This window comes from Panthera onca, chromosome B1, assembly GCF_046562875.1.
Source record: "Panthera onca isolate mPanOnc1 chromosome B1, mPanOnc1 haplotype 2, whole genome shotgun sequence".
Lineage (NCBI taxonomy): Eukaryota > Metazoa > Chordata > Mammalia > Carnivora > Felidae > Panthera > Panthera onca.
In genome coordinates this window covers 94,930,961-94,957,990 of record NC_138342.1, presented here as the reverse complement: position 1 = coordinate 94,957,990, position 27,030 = coordinate 94,930,961, and the positions used below count along the sequence as shown (strand labels likewise).

General features: G+C 40.6%; 1 protein-coding gene and 1 pseudogene across 50 annotated transcripts in view; one reads left to right on the top strand and one right to left on the bottom strand.

The window, feature by feature from the left end:
- Positions 1–27,030, bottom strand: part of ANK2 (ankyrin 2) — a 670,685-nt gene that overhangs the window by 177,248 nt on the left and 466,407 nt on the right. The gene's annotated exons all lie outside the window — the stretch shown is intronic.
- Positions 23,602–25,064, top strand: LOC144616036 (small nuclear ribonucleoprotein E pseudogene; annotated as a pseudogene).

Here is a 27,030-nt window from a genome sequence, read left to right as displayed (position 1 = left end):
TTACTGGTCAATGCTTATATTAATGATTCTCTTATGGGAAGCCTTCAAGCTTTTATACCTGTTTCAAAAATAAGATAATATTTATTTTTCTTCTTTGCAAAACATGGTCCTGGTTTTTCAACAACATTTAACTCTGAGCAGCTGATATAGTTGCACCATCAATACACGCATGTCATAGTTTCTATATATTTACTGGCATAAAATAATAAGAATTAAAGTACTTTCAAATACGTTATTCCTAGAAAATTTAACGAATTCATCAACAATATAACAAAAGCTTGATAAAGACACTTTTATGACTCCCGTGTCCTACCAGCATGCAGATAATGATAACTATATTAACTAATACAAATGATTCAACCAAAATTATTTTCCACTCCCTTTACCAGACCAAAGTTGTTTTCTGAGTTATTCAACACCCAGTCCCTTTGGTAACGGGAAGTGGAAGTACTTAATTTTAATAGATGTAAAAACCACTTCACAAATAGTAAACTCATTCTGACATAATGAAGGACAAGCAGTATGATCTTCGGATAGGAATTTTTAAGGAGATAATTAACCTGATATTTTAGAGCCTGTAACTTTTCTGATAATTTTTTATTCTATATATATATTTCAGCATGACATTTGATTAGTTGGCCTAAGTTGTTTACTGGAAGAAATCTTTTACTCTGTATGATAAGCCATTACATAAATGTTTTTTAAGTTGGATCTGTTACTTCAGTAAGTAAGAATCAAATCTGCTGATCACTGGGAGTTGTTAGATGGCCTAGCCAACTAATATTTAAATATGAAGATTTAAATATTAAATATTTACATATTAAGATGCTTATTATAAGAAGTTGCCTTTCCTTTTTCTCAGTTTTTGTCTCTGCCTCCATCTGAAGTTTCCACCTGAGAGGTTTGAAAGGACCTCTGAGACATCTAATCCAGTGATTTGCCTAACACTCTGTCTGCCCCAGGTCTGATAAATAGTACCTACTTGATAAATATTGTTGGATGAATGAATGAATCTAAAGAGAGCATAGAGGGAATATTTTGGTAAAGTCTACATTTATAAACAATCAAATCTATGTAATATATTTGAATGGAAAAGACTGAGTAGTGCCTAAAGTTTATAAGCTTTCCATATATCAGGATTTTTATCCAAGTGGGACTAGAGATTATTGGTTTGGAGATATATTTTCCAAGTGCTTAAGGCCTACCCATAGAACAACTGGACTTATTCTGCACTGGAATTGTTATCGTCACCAGCTAGACCCTAAGACCTGACCTTCACTGCCCACTTGCTTGTACTCACCAATCTTTTTACCACATTCTTCTTTAAGTTCTTCTTTCCAGTTTATCTCTTAACTCAGGCAACTAGAAACTGAAACCACTCCTTGAGCCATGGGACTACCCTGATGAGACCTCTAGCCACCAGACCACCCAGACCAGTTTGAGTGTAACTCCCCACTTGTGCCTGCATAGGCAGGCCTCAGAGTGACTTCTAGAATGATAAACTGACTTTACCTCATTATAATGTGGTAGAGCCCCTCCATAAGGAATGTGGTTAGAACCTCAAGACGAGGGAAGACAACCTGCCTATGTGCTCAAGGGCGACATTCCTCATGACTCCGGAACATAGACCGCCCATGCAGACTGCATGTTACCATATATGGGAGACAAAGGAGCAAAATTTGTACAAAAGTCACCCACCCCCACCACTGTGCTTGGGGTTCAGCCTTTTGGATCCTAGCCTGCTGATCCAGTGCTGGCACAAATAAAGCTGCTTCCTGGAAAGAAAAGCCTTGGTGTCCCCACTCCGTGTGTGACTCACTGCTACATTACGTGGGGGCTTGCCCAGGAGGCAGACACAGCGTTTCACTTCCCTTGTCACCGGGGCTTGGGGCACCAGGAGAGGTGACCTTGCCTGGCACCAGTGGACCGCTTGATTCATAGGAGACTAGCCCCTCCTGTCATGCCGGGGTAAGGGCCCCGGATGCACAAAGGAACCCAGTGAGGCCCAGGAACCAGCTCAGGGAGCACAGCCCATCAGACTGGTAAGAACCTGGATTCATTTTGGTATACCTGCCCCTAAGAGATAAAAGGAGAGCCTGATCACTTCCCAGAGCTGCCTGAATATTTCCATAAGGAACAAAACCAACTCTAAGGTGCTGGGCACTGGGCAGCGGATTGGAGTCACTATGTGACTGTGTATGAATGAGAAACAGCAGAAAGTTTCCAACCTGACCAATGGGCCAAAGCGAGTATTGAGTCCCCATCCACAGTTCCTTGGTGACCTCATACAGCTTAGGGTGGTGTCAGACTTCCTGGGGAGTCTGATCTGGGTCAGAGCTTGATACTGAACCCATCAAGGCTAAGAGGTGCCTGAAATATCTCTGAGAGGAGAGCAGCCAAAAGTGGACAAAGTTGGTGTGGGTCCTCTCCAAATTAGTCCCTCCCTTCCCCCTAGCCCTCTCTTGTGCATGAAAGTTGCCAGTTAGGGGGAGGAAATGGGTAGAAAGAAGAGAAAACTGACTCCCCTAGAATGTATGTTGAGGAATTTCAAAAAGGATATTCAGGACATTATGGTGTGAAATTAACTCCCAGAAAGCTCTGGACATTCTGTGAAATTGATTGGCCATCGTTTGGGGTGGGGTGGCCCTCTAAGGGCTCACTTGAGAAGGAACTAATTATCCGAGTGTTCAGAGTCATTGTGAGGGATCCAGGCCACCCGGACCAATTTCCTTACATTGACTGTTGGCAAGAACTAGTCCTATACCGGCCGCCTTGACTAAAAGTGTGTATTGAAGAGAGCTGTAAAGTTATGATGGCTTGTGGCTTCCTCCAAATGCCAACCCAAAACTGAAAAGCCCATACTGTTGGGAGAGCCCGAAGGGACCCTACTGCCATGTGCCCCACTGCCATCTGTGCCTCCAGCCATCCCAGCTGCAGAAACCCCACCAGAGCCTGCCCCTAGTCCTGAGGCCTCACTCCCCACCTCTAGCACCACCGGCCTCTCCAGATGTGGCCAGCTCTCCCGGATCACCAGTCCTAACCCCATACACCCTTCCTGGAAGGCGATAAGAATATCAGGCCAAGGGAGGCATTCCCTCCCTGAAACAACACCGGGGAGCCCTACAGATGCCACTGAGGGAAAACTAGGGGATCCATCTATTATGATCAGGAAGGCCAGATCTGAGGAGGCCAGCATGTTTTTGTGCACCAACTCTTTACCACTACGGACCTCCTAAATTGGAAACACCATACTCCCTCCTATACAGAGAAGCCCCAGACTATGATTGAACTAATGCAGTCCATAATTGAAACCCAAAAACCTGCCTGGATGGATTGCCACCAACTCCTCCTGACCCCCTTCGCCATGGAGGAACATTGCCAAATTACCCAGGCAGCCCTAAAATGGTTAGAGGAGAATGCCCCACTGGGTCACTAGACACTCAGGCTTATGCTCGGGCCCACTTCCCTGGGGAGGACCCCAAATGGGACCCAAATGACTCAAGTGTAGACAGAGGGCTCACAAGGACTGAACGGTATCAAGAAGCCCTTCTAAATGGCATGAAGAAAGTGGGGGTGAAAGGCCATAAATATGAGCAAAACATCTGAAGTACTCCATGGACCCGAGGAGAGCCCAAGCCAGTTCTACAAAGACTATGTGAGGGCCTTCGTCTCAACACCCCTTTTGATCTAGAGGCGCCCATTAACCAGCAGATGGTCAACACATCATTAGTAGGTCAGGGGACTTTGGCACAGAAGGCAGAGCTCATCGTGCTAACCTGCCTGGAGGCAGGGATATGTGTTAGTATATACATAGACTCTTAAGTATGCCTTCACCACGGGGATTTATACAAAGAGAAGGGTCTAACAAACTCAGGAGGAAAGACATAAAGTATGATAATGAAATCCTTGAACTCTTATATACTGTGTGGGCCCCTAAACGAGTGGCTATCATGCTTTGTCAGGGACATCAAAGGGGAGACACCTCGGCTGCATGGGGAAATGGTAAGACCAAGAGGCAAAGCTTGTGGTTTCCAAAGGATCAGCAGAATCAGCAGCTTTAACCGCAGCACTGTTCCCTAGTCCACTGGCAGAATGGGACCCTAATTACTCACAACTTGAAAGTACCTGGTACTGACTGAAAATGGAAGCTAACTCCCAGGTGGATGGTGGAAATTTGAAGACGGCCAAGTAGCAATCCCTGAGGCCCTGGCTCCAGCTTTTGACAAGCCGTTCCATCAGGAAATCCATATTGGCTGGACAGATCTAGAGACTACATTGAGCCGACATTTCTATATCCCTTGACTCTTCAGCATAGCCCAAGCAGTATGCGAGCAATGTGAAACGTGTGCCCGGAATAACCCACATCAAGGACCCAAGGCTGCCTCTGGGGTGCAGAGTGTCAGGGGAGCCTCATTTGAAAGTATGATGGTGGATTTCACTGAGCTTCCCCGGGTCCAATCCTATAAATATCTGTTGGTCTTTGTGTGCACTTTCTCAGGCTGGGTGGAAGCCTTCCCTACTCGCACAGAAAAGGCACATGAAGTGGCCCGACTTCTAAAAGAAATCATTCCTCGATTTGGGATCCCTATCACTATAGGATCAGATAATGGGTCAGCGTTCGTGGCTGAGGTGGTGCAGCTGGTGGCTAAAGGGTTAAAAATCACCTGGAAATTACACATGGCATACCGACCTCAGAGCTCTGGGAAGGTGGAACAAATGAACAGAACCCTGAAGCTGCAATTAAGTAAACTATGTCAAGAAACCCACCTACACTGGGACCAGGTGTTGCCAATCACCCTGTTAAGAATCAGATGTAGTCCCACTAAGCAGACGGGGTTCTCCCCTTATGAAATCCTTTATGGGTGCCCTCCCCCCATTATCAAGGGCATAAGGGGGGATCTAAATGAGATAGGCAATCTAACCCTAAGGCAACAGATGCAAGCCCTTGGCTCTACCCTAACCACCTTACACCACTGGGTTAGGAAGTGACTACCTGTGAGTCTGACCAGACAGGCTCACCCCTTTAAACCAGGAGATAGGGTATGTATGGGTGAAGGAGTGGGATGTCCAACCCCTGTAACCCCTCTGGAGGATACTGTCATCTTTACTGTCATCTTGTCCACCCCTAGTTCAGTAAAGGTAGCCGAAGTGGGTCCCTGGATTCATCACAGCAGAGTGAAGCTGGCATCTCGAAACTGGGAGTGCATTCCTGAGCCATCAATGCTGTGCAAGCTGACCACACGGAAGAAGCAATCTGCGACTCCAGAGGCTCGGGGAGACTGCAGCCCTGCTTTAGTCACTCCGGAAGCTGACTAATCTACGCACGGCAGAAGCTTGAAGAATCAACGATCCGATGGAACAAATAGACTGTCCTTATTTTCTATATTTGTTTCCTTACTGTGATGCACTGTCCCCCTTGTTTCTTGCTGTTATTGTGATTCTTGCTCTACTTTTCACCATAGGATTGGCAGAGGCTGGCTGAAAGTGTGGTGAGAGGTTTCTGTTAGCACTCACCTTCCCTTTGTGGATAGAATGCTTCATTGGTATCAGTTGCTTCTAATCTGGACCCCTTCTGTAGCAATTCCTGAGGCACTGGCTCCAGCTTTTGTCAAGCAGTTCCATCAGGAAATCCATATTGGCTGAACAGATCTAAAGACTACATTGAGCCAACATTTATACATCCCTTGACTCTGAAGCATAGCCTAGATTCCTCATCACGTGACCCATGTATTTGTATAACCAGGTTAGGCCAGGGAGTCACTTGGACCTTACTATACCATACCCGTTTCTCATGCCAAGAAAAAGTCCTGCAGACACAATAAGACCACCTATTCTATCTGCCAATGGGAGAGTCAATACACTTGCTTTGACCCACAACACTCCCCCAGTGAAGATTGGTTAGAAGTCCAATCCTACCAAGAGGTGGGGCAAGGAGCTTGGTCAGCTGGACACAAATTACTAACCCAAAAGGACCAGTGTCAATGCTGTTTGACATACGTGCAGTTACAGATACTGGCCCAGAGGCATCTGTCATATGAAAAAAAGCAGGCACTTGTCATAGAGGGCCCAAGGACTCATGATATACCATACAGAGGCTTAAATGGGGAGTGGAAAAAACAACTCAATGACAAATACATTGTGAAGAAAATGGTTTATGTGCCTATACACCTGAGTTTGTATGCCCCAGCTGGAGCTGTGTTTCATGGGCTACTTGGAAAAAAGAAGGCACAATAGCATTCCTTCCTATATCAGGTTATCAGTCAACCTATAACCCTGTTAATTTTACCATCATTAACCCAGGATAAATGGCATCCAGATTCACAGGTGAGACAGAGACCCAGGGACTGTGCTATATTTCAACAGAGTCACTACTGCTCATCCAACCACATCCCATCAAGTCTTCCACTCCTTCTGTGAAGAAATAAGAAGTAGCCACCCTCCCATTTCAGTCACAGTATAGAACTTGTTTCTAACGCTAGCAGAGACTGTAGCCCAGACTCCGAAGATCTCTTCTTGCTATATATGTGGGGAAACCAACATGGGGAATCAATGGCCATGGGAGGCTAGAGAATTAGATCCCGGTGAACCTTGTAATGGAACAGAATGCCCCAGTCCTACTACCAGGGTTTGGCTCCTCAAAACCTCAATTGTTGGGAAAAACTGCCTTGCCCGGTGGGGAAGAAAGTTGACCATCTATGTTGAACGTTTAACATTAGACCAAAGATTTTATAACTCAATTTCCTAGGAAACCCAATGGTGGGAGTTTACCAGATCACCTTGAGGCAGGTCCCAACCGTTTTCTAAATTCTCTTATCTCCAAGAGGCCTAGGACAATGTCAATGCAGCTACTGAATGGCGGGGCCCAGGTGAACTATACTGGATATGTGGAAGGATAACCTAAAAAGTACTTTCCTCATGCTGGTCAGGGTCATGTGTGCTGGGAACTATTTGTCCATCTTTCTTCCTGCTCCCACTTGCCAGAGCGGAACATTTGAGAGTCCAAGTGTATGGGGACAGGGAGACTCAAAGGAAATGACGAGCCCTACCAACTGGTAACTGGAAAGATGATGAATGGCCTCCCAAGTGTGTAATCCAATATGGCCCTGCCACCTGGGCAGAGGATGGGTCCTGGGGCTACCACACTCCCATTTACATGCTACACCACATAATCAGACTGCAAGCAGTTGTAGAAACTATAAACAATGAAACTGTCAGAGCTCTTAACTCACTAGCCAAGCAGCAAACCAAAATGCACAATAGTATCTATCAGAATCGCTTGACTTTAGATTACTTGCTTGCTTCTGAGGGAGGAGTTTGTGAAAAGTTTAACTTGAGTAACTGCTGCCTACAGATAGATGATGAAGGAAAAGTCATAGAGGAGATCACAGATCAAATGAGAAAGGTTGCTCATGTCCCAGTCCAGACCTGGAAAGGTTGGGGCCCTGAAGAGTTATTAGGAGGATTTATTTTCAACTTGCAGGGGATTCCAAACCCTCATAAGTGTTTTTCTCTTGACCTGGGGGGCTTGCTTAATCCTGCCTTGCCTAGCTCCCCTACTTTTACAGTCTGTCTCCAGCCTCATTGAAGTAATGGTCAAAAGGAAAGCAGCCACACATGTGATGATGTTATGGAAACATAAACCTCTAAACCAAGGTGATGTTCTTTGACCAAAAATAGGGGGTCCAAGCATCAAAGGAGAGAATGTGGTAGAGTCCTTCCATAAGGAATGTGGTGAAAACCTCAAGACAAGGGAATGCAACCTGGCTATGTGTGTGTGCGACATTCCTCATGACTCTGTAATATAGACCGCCCATTCAGACTGTTTTTTACCATATATGGGAGACAAAGGAAAAAAATTGTACAAAAGGTGACCCCCCCCCCCCCCCCCGCCATGCTTGGGGCTCAGCCTTTTGGGTCTTAGCCCGCTGATCCCACCCTGGCATGAATAAAGCTGCTTCCTGGAAAGAAAAGCCTCAGTGTCCCGACTTTGTGTGTGACTTACCCCTATGATAATACTAAAATTTCCACCCAAGGAGGAGTATAAGCCTAATTTACATAACATACAATGCACATATAGGCAAGTTTCCTTAAGGTGCATAAATGGCCTTATTCCCACCTTTACATATGACAGGGCTTCCCTATCCAAATACTCATCCTAATCCTAAATAAAAGGAATCCATTCACCCTTTTGGGTTGAAAGTTATTCCTCATGACCACCTTATTTGCTGCAAATTAAGCTTACTTGGTGCAACAAGTCCACATGGTGTGTCTGTGACTCACCAAGGACAGAACTCACAATGGTTCAGTTACATTATTTTCTTTCTAAAATCTCATGCCATATAATTCCATAAGTTCTTACATGAGGGGCAACAGTTGGCTTCTTCAAATAATAAAACCTCTTCATATATGACTTTCTGTGTTGATCCACTCTTTCTTCCTTTCTTCCACCCAACATGGGCTTGAACTCACAACCCCAAGATCAAGAGTTGCATGCTCTAACTGACTGAGATCCATTCTTTATGAAGCTGATACTTCTACTGTGTTGATCCATTCTTTATGAAGTTCCTTCCTCTCCACGACTGGAAGAATAGGGAATCATTTTATTTGCTCCTCTACAATTCTCTTTTAGCTTTTGAAAAAAATTTCTTTTTGTCAACTTCTATATCCCATTAGAATTTTCTCACTGGATAACTTTTACTTTTTAGTGATTATTTTATCTGATGTCAATGCTTATGTAAATTAAAAGAAGAGTTTAACCTGTGAATTGAAATTCCCAATCGAGAGAACATGGAAGATTTCCCACCTTAAGTTCTCCAAAGCCCTTTAACCACCCCAAATTGATCAGATTAAAAAAGGACTTGAACTACCTCCATTTTGACTTTAGTCTGTACTTTCTGATTCTTTCCAGCTTATCTTTTAACTCAGGCAAAAGGCTCGGTGGGCAAAGGATCCAGTGATGGGAACCAAAACCACCCCTCAAGCAATACAATTGCCATGACCTGACACCAGAGAGATCCAAAGAAAAGGACAGAAAACATGATTGACCCCAAGACAACGATGGACCTGAACTACATTGCTCATCTACATGCACCCACCAACTTCTGTCCCATATTTTCCTGGTATAAGTCTGGAAGTATTTTCAGCACTTTGGAGACAGTCATTGAGACATTAGTCCCCCGTCTTTCCAGTTCTGGCCTCACTGAAATAAATTTTTTCTTGTTTCACCACTACTCAGCTCTCTGTCTTTGGATTTTATTGGAGGCAAGTGGTGAAACCTGGTCTATTTGGGACCCCAGAGCCAGGTGCTCTTATACTCCTGCACCCCAGTTACAAAGTTTTCCTGGACTAAGCCCATGGCTCTGAGCTGTAATCAGTTGAAGAAGGAGGAGGACAGGGAAGAGAAAAATAAAGCATCTCCTCAATATTCTCAGTATTGCCAGTGATTTCTCTTTTAGTTCTTTATTAATTTTAATATTAATTTAATAATTTAATTTAATTTAATTTAATATTTCTCAGAATCATGTCTTCCTATACTGTCATGGAAATGTTTTACTATGCAAGTCAACAAATAATATGTATCAGGGTTCCCCTCCCTCCCACTCCAGAGAGCCAGTTGTTAAACATTTACCAGCAATATCACTGCATGCCAAAGTCAGATGGCTTGACAGCAGTTTTATATTTAAAATATGTAAACTAGAGGGGTGCTGGGTGGCTCAGTTCATTGAGTGTCTAACTTCAGCTCATGTCATGATCTCGTGGTTCATGAGTTTGAGCCCCACATCAGGCTTGCTGCTGTCAGCACAGAGCCTGCTTCAGATCCTCTGTTCCCCTCTCTCTCTGCCCCTCCCACACTTGTTCTCTCTCTCTCTCTCTCTCTCTCTTAAATGACATTTAAAAAAATAAATAAATAATGTGAACTGAAAAAATGGCTCCCCAATGGTCAATATCTCTAAGGTACAATGGCCTGAATCTGGTCTTCATTTATGTCTAAAATTCTACAATATGGGATGTATCTACAGGTAATCTTGTTTACAAGCTTTATAAAGAGTCAAGTATTATTAACTGTTGAGGGACCACAAGGCAAGCTGAGGGCCAAGCACAAACTAGCACATCCCCCACCCAGGTAGGATATGTGTGACATTCCTCAGGCACTCCTGGCTACCCAAGAACAAAGAAAAGGACAGAAAACAAATGGTTAAACTGATAGTCTCCATCAGCTTACAAGTATCTTAGTAATATTAAAAGAAAAGGGCAACCTTATCAATAGCCTAATCTCCAGGAACTCCCTACTGTCTTTTTTTTTTTTTTTTTAATGTTTATTTATTTTTGACAGAGAGAGACAGAGCATGAGCAGGGTAGGGCAGAGAGAGAGAGGGAGACACAGAATCCGAAGCAGGCTCCAGGCTCTGAGCTGTCAGCACAGAGCCCGACAAGGGGCTTGAACTCACAGACCATGAGATCAGGGCCTGAGCCAAAGTCGGATGCTCAACCGACTGAGCCACCCAGGTGCCCCAGGAACTCCCTACTGTCTTAAGGGTAATGCTTTGCTAGAGGGAAAAACAACCTTACCTTCACTATAGCTAGACCTCCAGTTATCTGTGACCTCTTTAGCATATGGAAATCCCTTTAAGAAACTTCCTCCTGACCTTACCTCCCCCAACCCCACAGTGTATAAGCAGTCACCCTTCACAACCCCAGTGCAGCTCTTTCTGCTCAAGGGTCCTATTCCCCTGCTTTGATAAAATCACCCTTTTTGCACCAAAGATATCTTCAAGAATTCTTTCTTGGCCGTAGGCTCCCAACCGCCACCACCACTCCAAAACCTCATTGTTAACTAATCATCAACCTTTTATCGCTTAAAATGGGTGGTGTAGACTGGCTTGAAAGTGATTTCAACAGTGGCATTCTGAATATAACCTTCTATTAATTTAAAATAGAAAAGTTTGAGAATTAAGATGTTTAAAAAGGTATCAAATTTTCTTCAGTTCCATGAGTGGCCAATTCTCTGATGTTTAAAGGATTTATAATACTCTTCTCAATTTCCCCTCTGGGAGATCTTTCTCCTTGAACTCTATAGTACCACCTCAGCCAAAAGCTATAGCTTATGGTAGCCCAGACCATTAGAACACAGTTTCTATTTTTGTGTTTTAATAAATGTTGGGAAAACATTTTATAAAAAAATTGACAAGGCTAATAAGACACTATCTCAAATATAATATAGCTGACACCATCTAAAAACTTATAAAGTTCAAGTATATATTTATTTTATTTTTTTACGTTTATTTATTTTGAGAGAGTGCACTTGTGCACGTGTGAGCAGAGAGAGAGGCAGAGAGAGAGGGAGAGAGAAAACCCCAAGCAGGCTTTGTTCTGTCAGCACAGAGCCCATTGAAGAGCTCAAACTCTCAAACTGAGATCATGACCTGAGTAGAAATCAAGAGTCCGGAGGCTTAACCGACTAAGCCACTCAGGCGCCTTTAAATATATATTTAAATTAAATATATCCAGAAGTTATCTTAAAGAAGACTCCAATGCCAAACTATTTACGTTAGTTTACTCCAGTTTTCTTTTCACCATTTCAAAATGTAGCTGACCTCATTTTCACAAAATAAACAAAACATTTAAATCCACAGGACAAGATAAAACATGTCCTCAATAATCGGTTAGCTTTCTTCTTTATTGATTACAAAGCTGAGGCTCTAATTTATAAGAATTTTCTAAGGAAAAGCACCCTTTTTGGAAGCACAGAGATCCTACTACAAATCACTGAAATTTAGTTGCATTTTATTGAAAACATCATGAAGAATGTGATTAAAATTTCTATAGGAGGGAATAATTTGTAAACCCTATATAAACTATAAATTGAATTCAGGATATACATGGGTCTTTAAGATTTCTGTAATACTAACTCTACTGAAACTAGAGTTGATATAAAGACAGATGATGGGTGCCATTCTAGTTATAAATGCTATAAATTTTTAATCTGCCTTCTTTTAAAATGCAATCAAATTGGGACTATCACATTATTGTTATCCTATTGAATTAGCCGTAGGAATCAGAAGACAAGCAACTTTCTGCTTAATGTTTTGTTTCTGGAATTTCTAACCAAAAATAGGTTTAATTAGCAATTGAATACGCTGGGTAATTGTTATTAGAAAAAGCAGCTCAGCATCAATAGACTTAAAAGAAAAAAGTTTTATCTGGCGAGTATGAGCTAACATATAAATTAATCACGTTTAAATGAAAGGTGATAAATAATCCCATCTAATAGTACAACTCGGCTAACTCCTAGAGAATATGTTTTGCAGTCAACCCATTTTGGTGAGTCCCTGAGGTCATGTTTCTAAAATTCAGATTTCCCACTGGAGCCACACTGACACACTTTGGCTTACCATGGTCAGTTAGTAATATTGGCCTACATTTCAAAGGACGGTATGTTGTTGTTAGGTATTCTTCACTTTGCCAAGTGAGGGAATGAGGAGGTGGACATGCCCAACTAGTCAGATCTTTTATATTTGAGTGCAAACACAGGGCAGGTTCTAGAACTTTCCCAATAGTGCTTCCCACACATAAAGTGTTTGAGGCACATAACCAAAACATAAAATATTGTCAGTTTCTGCATTTACTAGAACACTCACCATGAGCTTACTGGGTTCTGGCCAAAGAGTCTTCTGAAACAATTCATATTTAACAGAAACAATAACTACTCATTCTCTTAAATTAATATCAGGTTAGACATTCAGTTAGATCACCAGGAAACAATGTACCTGGAGTATGTTATCTGTATTCCCTACAGAAATGGCTTCACTGAATTATAAAATATTACTACATATTTGGCTTATATGTCAAGTGCATATAAGAAATGTCCATTTGAACAATATTTATATCCTTGTGTTTGTTTTATATGGATTTTCTGGATTAACTATTGTTGAATTTAATAACAGGGAAAAGTTTAGTAATAGGAAAACCCTCTATGCTTCTTTTTACTAAACTTTAATTTAGGAAAACAGCATAAATCCATATGTTTATCTTTTTCACTAGTTTCCAGGAAACACAAAATAAATTCAGTATTCATCAGAATTAATTACCACAAGTTCTCTATTCCTCTTTTTACTTGGTTTTGCTTTTATCTTGTTTCATTTTTAATGATGTCAGAATGACAGTACCTGGGAGTGTATGTATGTATGTATGTACATGTAGTGCCACCAAAACTTTAAAATTTTTTCACATCTTGGGGCGCCTGAGTGGCTCATTCGGTTAAGCGTCCAACATGATCTCACGGTTCGTGAGTTTGAGCCCCGTGTGGGGCTCTAGGCTGACAGCTTCCAGAGCCTGGAGCCTGCTTCAGATTCTGTGTCTCCCTCTGTCTGCCCCGCCCTCGCTTGCACTCTGTCTCTCTCATTATCTCAAAAATAAATAAACATTAAAAAAATTTTTTTTTAAATTTTTCACATCTTTTGTATCTTACAACAGCACTATGCCAAGTGCTTTCACTGAGCTTGATGTATTCCCTACCTCACAAGATTTATGGACAGCGAGGATACTTTGATTAACACGGTTGCTGATTCCAATTAGCTACTCAGTGGCTCAACATACTGACCAACACTTTGGAAAAAAACTTAGAAGAAAATGTAAAATCATTTAAAAACCAAAAACAAAAGTACAAGAGGAAAATCTAAGAATAAATTAAACCTGAGAAATAGTAGCCTAAAAGCTGAATTGATATCCTCAGCATGCTTGAGAATAAAAGGTGTTGGTGTTATAATTCTACTGAAGCAAATCTGGAGGAAAACAGATAAATGCACGGTAAAAAAAAAAAAAAAAAAAAAAAGTATGAGACATTGGAAGAGCATTTATTGTCATTCATTGGAAATCTTTCCTTTTAAGGTTGTTAAAAGGTTAAATGTTTCTCATTTGTACATACCTGACTGAATGTGTTTCCTTTTTCTTTCTTCCCTTCCTTTTTTCTTCCTTCCTTTCTTTCTTTCTTTTCTCTTTCTTTCTTCCTCCCTTCCTTCCTTCTCTTTCCCTTCCTTCCTTTTCCTTCCTTTCCTTCCTCCCTTCCTTCCTTCCTTCCCTCCTTCCTTTTTTAAGACAGTGTGATCAACTGCAGAAATAATAACATGCTATTGGGAATAAGAAATGCAAACTGGTCCTTGCTCTGCTGCAAACCAGATGGGTGACTTTGGGCAAATCACTTAGCCTCTTTGTCCTATAATGGTCTTATCTATAAAAATGATGATAATGAGAATAATGAAAACTCAATGACAATGATAAAGAAATAAAACTTTATGAGCACCAGTTGTGTGTCATTGTTTTAGCCTTTATTTTTAATGAATGTAAACTTATTGAAACTGGTTTGGGGGAGGACCAAACCTCCTCCCCCAAATTGTGGGTGAATTGTTGAGGGTTTTCCAAAGAGAACTGTGGGAACGAGTCAGCCACCCAGGAGGGAGGGGGTAGGTGCCTGGCCACAGACCCCATCTTAGGTCTGATTTCTTCTCCTTCTGCTTCTTGCACCACATCCAGCTACTGGTCCTTCCACCCTTGATGGGGGAGGTGTGTGGGTTAGGGGGGCACAAGCTCACCTACTTCCCATTCATCTCAGGCTTGGCACGCACATAGTCTGTGCATGATGGCTGGGGTCGTTAAGAGCTGACGAACCCTTGGTCTTGCCTCAGACTTGTCGCAGATCACCTTAGCCATAAAAAAGGATGGGAAACAGCTGAAGGTGTATGCAAGATATCATGGTTCACCTCACTGCCCACATCCCCACAGAAGATGTGGAAGTCATCTGCATCCCGCTCCAGCAGGCTGGGGGACTCCTAGGTGTTGAACGAATGCTGCGTTTCGATTCCTCTGGCTCACCTTCCTTTTCATCCTTATCCAGGGCCTCTGGGACCTCCAAAGTCATAAGGTCAAGGCAAAGCGGCCGGGTCCATAGACTCAGGGACAAAAGTCCAGATATGCACTGTGCGAGCCGACTTCCAATGGGAGGGGCTGGGGTTAGAGCTCAGGCAAAGGCAGGGAGAGGGACACTCTGGTTGGCTGAGACCGGTGACTGCAACACCAGCTGGGGTGCCTCCTGCCCCACAGTCACCAATGCACTAGTCTTGTCTAGCCCATCCGCTGCTACCACTACCCCTTCCTTCTCTTTCAGGCCAATGCCAGGCCTAAGCCCAGTTCTCAGGGTGTTGCTGGCCCTTCTAGGGGAGGCCTCAGAGCACCCATGGAGACTGGAAGTGGGCCGGCCATTCCGGGCAGCACGATAGGGGCCCCACAAAGACCGGTGGGAGGGCCCGCAAAGCCAGAGGCAGAGAGACTACCTAGTACAGAGTTAAGATCGTAATCTGCTCTCTGCAGTACATGGCAAATGAAGCCAGATGCAGGATAGGGGTCCTCTGGGAGACCACAGCTGCATGACATAGATAGGAACAGGGCTCCCGGAGCCCCTAGACTGCTCAGATGATTCCAATCACCAGGGCCAAAGCTAAGTGGACCATAGGAGGAACCATGAGTCCAAGAGTCTGTTGGATATGCTGGAATGTTTTGGTCACAATAATTGGGCAAATCACAGGAGCTACAGGCACCTGCACCAGTACTACCGTGGGGACCTTGGGTGCAGCAGGCATGACAGTGGGGATTCTGGTTACTAGAGCCCTCAGAACTTCCTGTTCAAATCCCCACCTCCATTTCCTTCAAGCATTCCTTGCTGCTCTTATCCGGGATTCCTGTGCTGGCGCCCAGCACTACAGGCCCTCCTGCACTGGGAGTCCTGGAGCTAACCCTACCAGTTAATGTCGTGGCCACATACTGAATGGGAACCAAGCACAGCAGGTTACTATTGATAAGCCCTTGATATTGACTTAATGTTAGTTAATGTTGATAAAAACAATATGAATTTGAGTCTTTTGAAACAATCAACAAATGTTAATTCAGCTCTTACTGTGAGCAAGGGCTTATAGCTCTGTAAGTCCTAGACAAGTTCTCACCTTTGATTCTACAACTTTTGGAATAATGCTTTTTGTATATAATATCATTAAAATGATTAAACATACTAAATAGTTTTAAAAAATAATAAGGTCTTAATGCTGCTTTGAAACAAACCATGTGCAAATTACTCAATCAAAGGTCATATTTTTGTTCTATTAAATTTTTATAAAGCAACATTATAACATTTTGCTTACAATCAGGTTTTACAATAAGCTGTAGTCACCACTTCTCTTGTTGATTTTATGAGATATTTTGCCCATTGACTGCTTTTCTATGATCATATAAAAGTATAAAACTATGATCATATGAAACCTCAGGTAGAACAGATAGTCAATAAAAATTTGTACAGAGCCATTCAAGCATCGGTTACATTTCTGGCACACACAGGTAAGATATAGAGTAGTCCATCTGAGAAAGTTAAGGAACAGATTCAAGAAGATACAGCTAAACATATATAAAGGTTAAATTTTTGCATCAAAATCCATTCAACTGTTTTGCATCAATACTTAGGAAGGTATCAGCTAATCAGCAAGTGTGTGCCAGCTACCCACCAAGTGCTCATTTCTAGGAGCTATGTTCTAAGGGAGAAGCAAAGGACATGTGATGTATTTTCTGTCCCCAAAGAGCCCCAAAATAGTTATTAGTTACACACTTGAAAACCACCTCTGCACGAGCATATACTTGACTGTGATTTTTTTCAAATCTCTGGCTTCTCTTCTTTACAAATTTTACATTTGGAGTTAAGGGTACTCCAGTCTGTCTTATGCATATCAGAAAAGTACAACTAACTTCCTTAACTTCCTTAATTCTACTAACATGTAAATATTAGGAAGGAGGCAACTGAAATATATGAGTTCTTGAAAAATATTAGAAGGAAAAGGGAGAGCAAATGGGAACAAAGGGCAGTAACAGAGAAAGGAAAATGAAACTTGACCCCCAATCTCCATCTCACCCCCACTCTGAATGGGGCTCCTGTGTCAGAGATGCCTTAAACCAGGAGTTCTTTTCAAGAGGAACTAAAATGCCCACATCTAGACATACAATAATTATGAGTATGATTTACAATTTCATACTTATATTGGCATAAGTGACATTAGCAAAAGAAATTACCTACATATGGAAAAAAATCAAACTCATAACAAAAATACCTGTTTATATATTCCCAATCCAATTTTCACTGGTTACACCCAGCCATAATCTAGCTGCACCTTTCCCATCTCTTCCATGGTGGCTGCTCTAAACTAAGAGTACTTACTCTGATGGAATTAAGGATTCATTCAGTTTTGGGGAAGATCAGGAACAGCAAAGCAAACAATGTGTCAGATACAATTTAACTGATTTTACCATGTCTTTGGCTGGTCTTCAAAGGTTTTTGATCTAATATAGTAAATCAAACTGTGGGTGACCCAAGAGGAAACTTGTTTTATTAGTGAGTTATTCTCAAATCTTCAAGGCTTTCTTTGTAATTCCCAAAAGATGAATTTTTAGTAAGGTATTTCCTAATTTACAATGAGGCTTGGAGTTTGGTAGCTCATTGATCATTACATGGGAAAATGCTTAGAATAAGAATGCTTTGAAAATATCACTTTGTATAGTCCACTTCCCGATCTCCATTTCATCTAAGGATCATCTATGATCCAGGGCCACCCAGATATCTGTAGTGCTTCTGGCTAGTAGCTCCCTTGTTGGCCACTGGTCTTTCTCCCCTGTTCAGCCCTATCAAATCTTTCTACCATATAATCCCCCAAATATAAAGAATGACATTAAATATGATGATGACTTGGCCTGGAAGAAGAAAGAGTTGTGAAAATTCTTCAAAACTTACCAAGATCAAGAGGGATGAAGAAGTTATGGGGCTGAGAAATAAATACTTGATGAATCAAAGAATAAGAAACCCAATGACATAGATATCATTATTATATTTTACATATATTACATCACACATTATATTTTACAAAGAAGGACCCTAAAATTCTCAGAAATCAGGTGATTTGCCTCAAGATCCTCACCACTAAAAAGAGGAAGAGCAGAAGTCCAAACTTGATCTGAGTTACCTATTTATGTTTGTAAAGCTAAAATAATTAAGTTGTAAATCAAGTTTCAAACTGTAGGTCATTTTGCATAAGTGGGTTGTAAAATCTATTACTGATGAATAGATAAAGAAGGTGTGGTTTACATATACAATGGAATACTACTTGGCAATTAGAAAAAAGTGAAATCCCGCCATGTGCAACAATGTGGATGGATCTGGAGGGTATTATGCTAAGTGAAATAAGGCAGTCAGAGAAAGACAGATATCATGTTTTCACTCATATGTGGAACTTGAGAAACTTAACAGAAGACCGCAGGGGAAGGGAAGGAGAAAAAATAGTTTCAAACAGAGAAGAAGGCAAACCATAAGAGACTCTTAAATACAGAGAACAAACTGAGGTTTCATTGGGGGGGTTGGGTGGGGGGAAAATAAGTCATGGGCTTTGAGGAGAGCACTTGTTGGGATGAGCAATGGGCATTGTATGTAAGCAATGAATCACGGGAATCTACCCCCCAAACCAAGAACACACTGTATACATTTTATGGTGGCTAACTTGACAATAAATTATATTTAAATGAATGAATGAATGAATGAATAAAATTAAAAAAAATAAAATCTATTGAATGGACTGCCAATCAACATTTTAAAATATAAAGTGGAATAAAGACAACGGAGTGCAAGTAGATGAGCAAGTGTTGATTTTGTTTTGTTTTGGGTTTTTTTTTGGTGAAAATTTTCACAATACACACACATACATGCACACACGTGTGTGTGTCAGAGAGAGACTGTGTACACATGCATGGTCTGGACTGCAAAAAAAAAAAAACAAAAAACTAAGGAGGTTTAGGTAAGACATGCAAGCATGTTGGGAAAAGTAGATGTTCTTTCAGATCAAAGCTAACGTGCACAAAGACCATTCTAAGAGAGGATTGGTTTTTATGGTATGCTTATTTGAATTTTCTGAACTTAATAATTCTTATTTTTAGATGGGTGTTGTGATGTAAATATGAAGGATGATGATGGGACAAAGAAGAGTTCTTCACTTTGAAAATATCCACTAAGTCACTGCTGAACCGCATGCACATCCGGGGCTCTGAGAGGGGGTGTGGTCCAGGGGAGGCAACACAAAACCTGGGTTCCTAGCTTGTCTCCATTACTAACAACACAATTTCAAGTTTCTTCGTTAGTAAAACAGATGAATTTCCCACTCTGCTTTCTTCAGATAGTTATTTTAAAAAAGAATACAAAATAATGCATGTTTATGCTAATCTGAATCTATAAAATAATATGCAAATGTAAAATATTATGATTTCCTGGTTAAGTGCAAGAAGTAATAAATTCATATACTCCTAACTCCTGTTTTCTATCACTGATATTTGGTTAAATACAATGAGTCGAATTGAGCATTTCTGAGTCTACTGTACAATGTTTACCTGGACTAGGGAAATTATTAATTTATGCAGAAATTATTTACTTTAAAAAGTATTTTCGATTCTGGGATGCCTGGCTGTCTCTGTCTGTGGAGCATGTGACTCTCGATGCTGGGGTTGTGAGTTGGAGCCCCACTTTGGGTGAAGAGATTATTTAAAAACAAAATCTTTAGGGGTTCCGAGGTGGCTCAGTTGGTTGAGGGTCTAACTCTTGATTTTTGGCTCAGGTCATGATCCCAGGGTGGTAGGATCAAGCCCCGTGTTGGCTCTGTGCTGAGCATGGGGCCTGCTTGGGGTTCTCTTTCTCTCTCCCTGAATAGCTCTCCCCAACTCACACTCACTCTCTCTCTCTCTCAAAATAAAATAAAAATAAAAATAAATTTTAAACATTAAAAAAAAAATCTTAAAGAGAAGGTATTTTCAATTCTAATGAAACCTAGGAAAGACAGAACCTGGTCCATCCAGAAAGTAGTCATCCTTTACAAAATTCAAAGAGCTGCTATTTTATGACAGAAAGCTTTAACTCTTTTATTTAAGTGTTGTTTTCACAGGGGCTCATTCTTTGGTTAATTTTAATGAGAAATAATAGATACACTATTTCCTTCATATTTGACTTAACACATGCTAAAGCAAAATACTATATGAAGCTCAAAGAAAGAACATTATTTGAGCTACTTATTATAATAGTCATGGTTTAAAGAGATTTAAATATTAACTTTAAAAGTCAGCAGCAAATTATTTAAATAGCTAAAACATACAACATTCTTAAGTGTCAAGCTTGGTTCTAAGCTTTTAATTGCATTAACTCACTTAATCTTAAATTGAACATTATGAATTATGAATTACCTGGTGATTCTAGCTCAGAAACTATACCCTTAACTCCTAGAATTGAAAAAAAAAAAAAAAATCTATGGACCCTGCATTATAATCCTATTTAGCTCTCTTTAGACTTCAATTTCTCATTAATTCTATTTGGTATTTTGTGGAATAGTAAGTATCTCAGTCTCTCACAGTAAGTCAGTAATTAAAGAGAAATCTCCTTTCTAGACATAAAGTGTCCAAATGTGTCAAAATTAGAAAAGAATTCTATAATGCATTCTAGAATATTATTATCATATCCATGTGAAACTTAGCTAGTTTTAATTTAAAGTAAAAATTAAGGAAAGGGTTGATCCTTTAAGTTTCTTAGTAATAAAATTCTGTGGTTCTTAGATCAAACGACAAGTAATGAGGGTATCATTTCCAGAAGATTTTAAAGGAAATAAATATACAAGAGAATGAATCTTGCCTTTGTAGATTTATCACTGACTCATTTAATATTTCAATCAACTCATTTTAAAAGAGGGCATTTTCAGGGCACCTGGGTGGCTCTGTTGGTTAAGCATTGCACTTTGGCTCAGGTCATGATCTTGTCATTTGTAAGTTCGCCCCACATCAGGCTCTCTGCTGTCAACTATTGGGCTCTCTGCTGTCAACTATTGGGCTCTCTGCTGTCAGCTTGGAGCCCATTTTGGATCCTCTGTCCCCCTTCTCTGCCCCTCTCCCCATTTGTGTGCGAGCATGCGCGCGTATTTTCTCTCTCTCTCTCTCTCAAAAATAAACATTTTTTTAAAACCTGGATTTTCTCCTTCTAACATGGAACTTATCAAAATTGGTAAGCAAGGATAAGGAGTATATATCAGAATCAACCAGTAACTTTTTTTTTTTTTTTTTTTTTAATGAAACGGAAGAACTCCTTAGTGCTGTGGCCTCCAGTGGATGTGCCTGCAGGGCTCAAGGGTGAGACTGAAGTAAGAAAGGGAAAGAGTGGCAGGATCTCAAAGAGAAGGAAAACAAGAAGGGAGAACAGAACATAAAAACGTTCCATAGCAATTCCAGAATGTACCCTACCTTCCTACTTCTTTTTTCTTTTCTTTAGATTTTTTGTTTTTAAGTAATCTCTACACTTAACGTGGGGCTTAAATTTACAACCTGTTTATTAAGAGGTTTTTTTACATGCTCTATTGACTGAGCCAGCCAGGCACCCCCCTATCCTCCCACTCCTAATGAGGCACAAGTGAAGAAACAGTTTTGTACTAAATATTAAATTCAGATAAAAACATGGTACAAAGTTTAAATTTAATATAGACTAGAGGAAGCTTAAATTCAATGTGAAATAACAATTGAGTGTCAATTACTCACATATTAAAACATTTACTGAACTTTTATGGTATGACAAATTGTGCTAGGAATCAAGTCTACATGTAAAGGTACCCATGTAAAAGTTAGCAATATTATTATAGAATTACAGTGACTTCTAATTTTCTCATTTTTTAAAACAACTTTAATTAAAAACAAGCCAAAGTTGGCATCCTGGACTCTAAAAGAATATGAAGAGAGCGAGGAAGGAGCCACCACAAAATAAAGGTTGGCTTTAGGAGTCTTACGGGTAACATACCATTACTCTGCTTTCCATCATTATAAAATGATTCCTACAAATTTCATCTAGTGTCAATTTCAGGTTTGTCTAAGACTCACAAGCTGGCTTAGTTTATCCTGAGTAATCACAAAATTTGGTTCTTCTTACAATTGTGTTTGTGTTCTCTGTTTATCTTCCCAACAAGGCTTATCATGGGCAAGAATCAAATCCTATTCACTTTTGTAAGCTCTACACCTGATATAGTATCTAGTATAAGAAAAAGGATACTTTAATAATGTTCGAACAGTGGGTGAGCTAATGAATAGTAAGTACCATATGGAGGTAAATAGGCGTCTGCTTAATCCATCCAGTTATTCTACATTTGTCAGTAATGTAGTCAATGCGTGGGCAAGTCAGGTACAAACAGAATGATTTCTAGCCTTTGTAAACACAATCAGGAAAAGTTCACTCTCTGAGGCTAAAGCTGGTCAACATTAACATGCATAAGACGAAATTGGATCCTGAGAGAAACACTTAATCTATAGGGGCTTTTCTCAGTCTGAAATCCCTTGATGTGTTCTTAAGGATCTCAGGATTCTGAGGATATTTAATTAAATATCATGTGGTAATTTCTTGGTCATGTTTATGACTGTGTCAATTAATTCCAAGTGATCACTGAAAGGAACACCCAAATTTAAACGCAGCATTTCTCACACTGAAGCATATGGATGTATTCTCAGGGTTCTAAAAAAAGTCTCCTCTCTCTACAGAGAAGAAATACTGCCTTAAGAGATGGTTTGTAAACAGAACCTGACAAAACATGGGTCCTTCCATCTAGAAAGCAGAATAAATGTTTGAGGAGGCATGACCAAGACCTTCCTATTCATTACACAAAATTACCAGTTATCTGAAAGAAATAATGACAATTTTGGTTAAGTTAGAAGGAATAAACTTGTTAGTACTTTCCCCAAACCTGTCCATACAGCTACTCTAGTTTGAGTGAAATCATCAATCATGGCCATACATCTTAATTAAATCCTATCTAACTGCAACTGTCAGAACCATACTTTGGTCTCCTGAGTGTGCACAACACAATGGGTTTTCACATGTATAATTTGAGTACCCAGTGGTCTCCCTTTGAGACAGAGAAGGATGTTGAGAAGATTATAAAGTATGCAGTACAGTGATAAGCATATTGTAGACATGCAATAAAGGTAACTATTTTTTTAGGCTTAATTATTTGTTTTGAGAGAGAGAGGGAGCACAAGCAGGGGAGGGTCAGAGAGAGAGGGAGAGGGAGGATCCCAAGGAGGTTCTGCACTGTCAGCACAGAGCCTGACATGGGGCTTGAACACATGAACCGTGAGATCATGACCTGAACCAAAACCAAGAGTCAGACACTTAACCAAGTGAGCCACCAAGGCACCCCAAAGGTAACTATTATTTGATATCATAGGTATTATTATTTCTCACTTCAAAAATGGATAATTTGAGACTCAGACTAGTTTAAGTGACTGGCCAAATGTCTGTGTTCATTCAATTATTTATTTATTTATCAAATATTAATTGGATTCTACTATGTGCCAATCCTGGGTCTCCTAGTCTTTCCAACAGAGTGCCCTTTTCACTGACCAACAACACTGAAGCTGAAATTCTAGTTTGTAATCATTCTTTGTCATGATCATATAAGTCAGTGCTAGCCTCTCTTCCCCTTAGGTTTAATTTTAGCCATATTTGTATTGGTATATTTTATGAACCTTTCTTTATAAGCCTCTTAATTTTCCTGTGTTGCTAATGTTCCAAGTTCCCTGTTTATGCGGCTTTCTGCATATTGCTAAATTGTTAGTTGTAGATGCAAATAGCTAAAAATAATCTAGTGCCCCTTTAGAGAAACACAAAAAATCTCACTAAAAGGTGTTGTTTAAAAGGGCTCTAGAGTATACGTTACAATGAAATACTACTCGGCCATAAAAAGAATGAGACCTTGCCCCTTGAGAAAACATGGATGCACCTAAAGCTTCTTGTGTAACCTGAAATAAGTCAGAGAAAGGCAAATCAGGATGATTTCACTTATATGTGGAATCTAAACAATAAAAACAAACAGAAACAGACTCATACATACAGAGAACAAAAGTGATCGCTGGAGGGGAGGGAGGCAGAAGAATGGGAAAAATAGCTGAAGGGGATGAAGAGGTACAAATTTCCAGTTGTAAAATAAATAGGTCATGGAAATGCAAAATACAGCATAGGTAATATAGTCAATAATATTGTAACAACATTGTATGGTGACAGATGTACCTACACTTGTTGCAGTAAGTATTGCTTAGGGCATAGAATTGTTGACTCACTATGTTGTACATGTGAAATTAATATAACTTTGTATGTCAGCTATACTTCAGAAACGCGGTAGAGACCATTGCTAGTTTGATGTTTAAACTAGTAATTCCAGCGGTCTTTGTCAGCTTCCACCATGGCGTACCATGGCCAGGGTCAAAAAGTGCAGAAGGTGATGGTGCAGCCCATCAACCTCATCTTCAGATACCTGCAAAATAGATCTTGGATTCAGGTGTGGCTTGATGAGCAAGTGAACATGTAGATAGAGCGCTGCATCACTGATTTTGATGAGTACGTGAACCTTGTATTAGATGATGCAGAAGAGATTCATTCTAAAACAAAGTCAAGAAAACAACTGGGTCGGATCATGCTAAAAGGAGATAATATTACCCTGTTTCAAAGTGTCTCCAACTATAAATGATCAATGAAGTGAGAAATTCTTGAGAAGACCATGTAGTTTGTTTTTTTTTTTTAGAGGTCCATTGTTGGGAGCATAGTTCTAAAACATTTGTTCCTATTGTTTTGGTTACCTTTATGTCATTACTGGATGACAATGAATGCTGTGGGATTGTTTTTATTAAAAAAAATAATAAACTAATAATTCCAAGGGAACTTGAGTAACAAATCTCTTGATAAACTTCTGGTGGTTGCTTTGGATGAGCAAATATATTCTTAACTCCCTGATAAATTGTTTCTCTCTCTCTGTCTCCTACCTTTCTCTATGTGCCATGGGCACAACTGCTGTGTTTCCTCATTCCTCAAGAAAACATCACGCCATGAATTCTCTCATAAACCCCTTTCCCAAGCATTCTTTACTCACCCCAGCAATGACTTTGCATACCATTAAGGTACAGGGTTTCATTTCAGACTGTCCCCACTGCCCACTCTGCCCTGTACAAAGAACTTTCTTTTTTCATTGATGTTGGCTTTTTAAGATATTTTTTGCCCTTTTTAAAAAATGTCTATATTCATTTTTGAGAGAGAGAACATGAGCAGAGGAGGGCAGAGAGAGAGGGGGACAGAGGATCTGAAGTGGGCTCCGTGCTGACAGCAGTGAGCCCGATGAGGGGCTCAAATTCATGAACTATGAGATTATGACTTGAGACAAAGTTGATACTCAACCAACTGGGCCACTGAGGCACCCCCCCCCCCCCCCACCGCTTTGCTTTCTTTTTCTTTTTTTTTTTCTTTCTTTCTTTTTTTTTTTTTTTGGCGGTGATGATGGTGGTGGGAGGGGGGAGCCAGGAGTTACATGCACCCTTACGAGCTTTTGTGTTTCTGCATTTTGGACTCTTTCACCCTATCTTGAAGACATTTCATTTCTGAGGGAAGAGGCTGAAGAGAAACTGAGTATGAAAGTAAAAAGAATTGCCTATGTTGAGGTGTATACATGTACATATGCAGGCTCATTAACAGACAGGTAGCTTCTGATCATGCCCAGCTCAGCAGACAGCCACTTTTTAATAACAGACTGCAACATTCTCTTCTACATATCTATTTTCTTCATTTCTGAGAATTTGGGGGAAGTTACCATCTAAAAACAAGGTTTCCTTTTTATTCCCTCTGCTTCTTATACAAGGAGAGAAAAGGCTTTGACAAGACTAGAGATGATAGGATTTAGTTTACTCCTTCATAATCATCAACACACACACACACTGCCACTTTCTCCAGCCTATACGAAAGTGATTTTTCCAAAACTCTGGACTTAAGGGTTCCTGACTTCTTGGCCAAGGATTTTTCCTTTTCTCTACATCATCTCCTCACATCTGTCGTCACATTCCAGACCTTCTCATTCCAATAATATAATCTGCTCCCCCCGTCCCCCGCCCCGGATCTCAATTGAGAACATTGACCTTTTGACCACCATTTACTCTCTTGACAATCTACTGATCCAATTTCAACAATCCTTCTATGCCTGACACCTACAGTCTGTTCACCTTTTCACAGTGCCTGTTCCTCTCCTCATTCAGTGGAGCTACATCGCATGCACAAACTTTTAGAATCGTTTTATTCATTCCTTTGCATGCATCCTCAATTCTTTTGTCTTTCTCTAGCTATACTATACATGCTTAGCTAAACCACATTCCTGGTTATATATAACTCTCCATCTGAGTCCGTATCTGACTGTGGCTGCAGAAGAACACACGTACATACTAGCTGGTCACGATCCTTGAGTAGGCTTTTAATTCCGCCTTCCAATCATGCTCTGCCACCCTTACTCACTCTCCCTCCACTCTCCTAGATGATTGTCTCCCACCTCCTCTCCCCTCTCAGTTAACGAATCTTCAACCCTTATTATTCTCTTTGTGACCCCAACCTTCATCCCTGGCTCCTCCTTTTTTGCTCTTATCTTATACTAACTCCATAAAAAAATCTATCAGCTCTCTCTTCAAAATATATCCATAATCCAACCACATCTTACCATCTCTCCTGCCTGTTGCCCAGGTGTAGAACATTTGCCCTCTTACCTAAAGTATTACAAAAGTGCTTCCTCCTCTGCCCTTTCTCAGTTTTCAGTCTGAGCGTTACTATTTAAATTTAAGTCAACCTATGTCACTTCTTTGCTAACAACCCTCTAATCAATCACTTCTCTTCCCTCTCAGAATTAAAGCCAAAGTTCTTAAAATACCCTATAATATCTTATATGACCTGGTGCTGCGGATGACTCTTCCTGACCTCTTACTTCTCTTCCCCTGATCTCCTACTAGTCCTGCTATACTAGCTTCCTTACTGGACCTTGAACTCACCAGGCATGCTCCCTCCTTGGGACTTTCTCACTTGTCAGGCCTTCTTCTAAAATATATTCCCTGCAAGTAGTACAGGGCTTCCTTGGTCAAATTCTT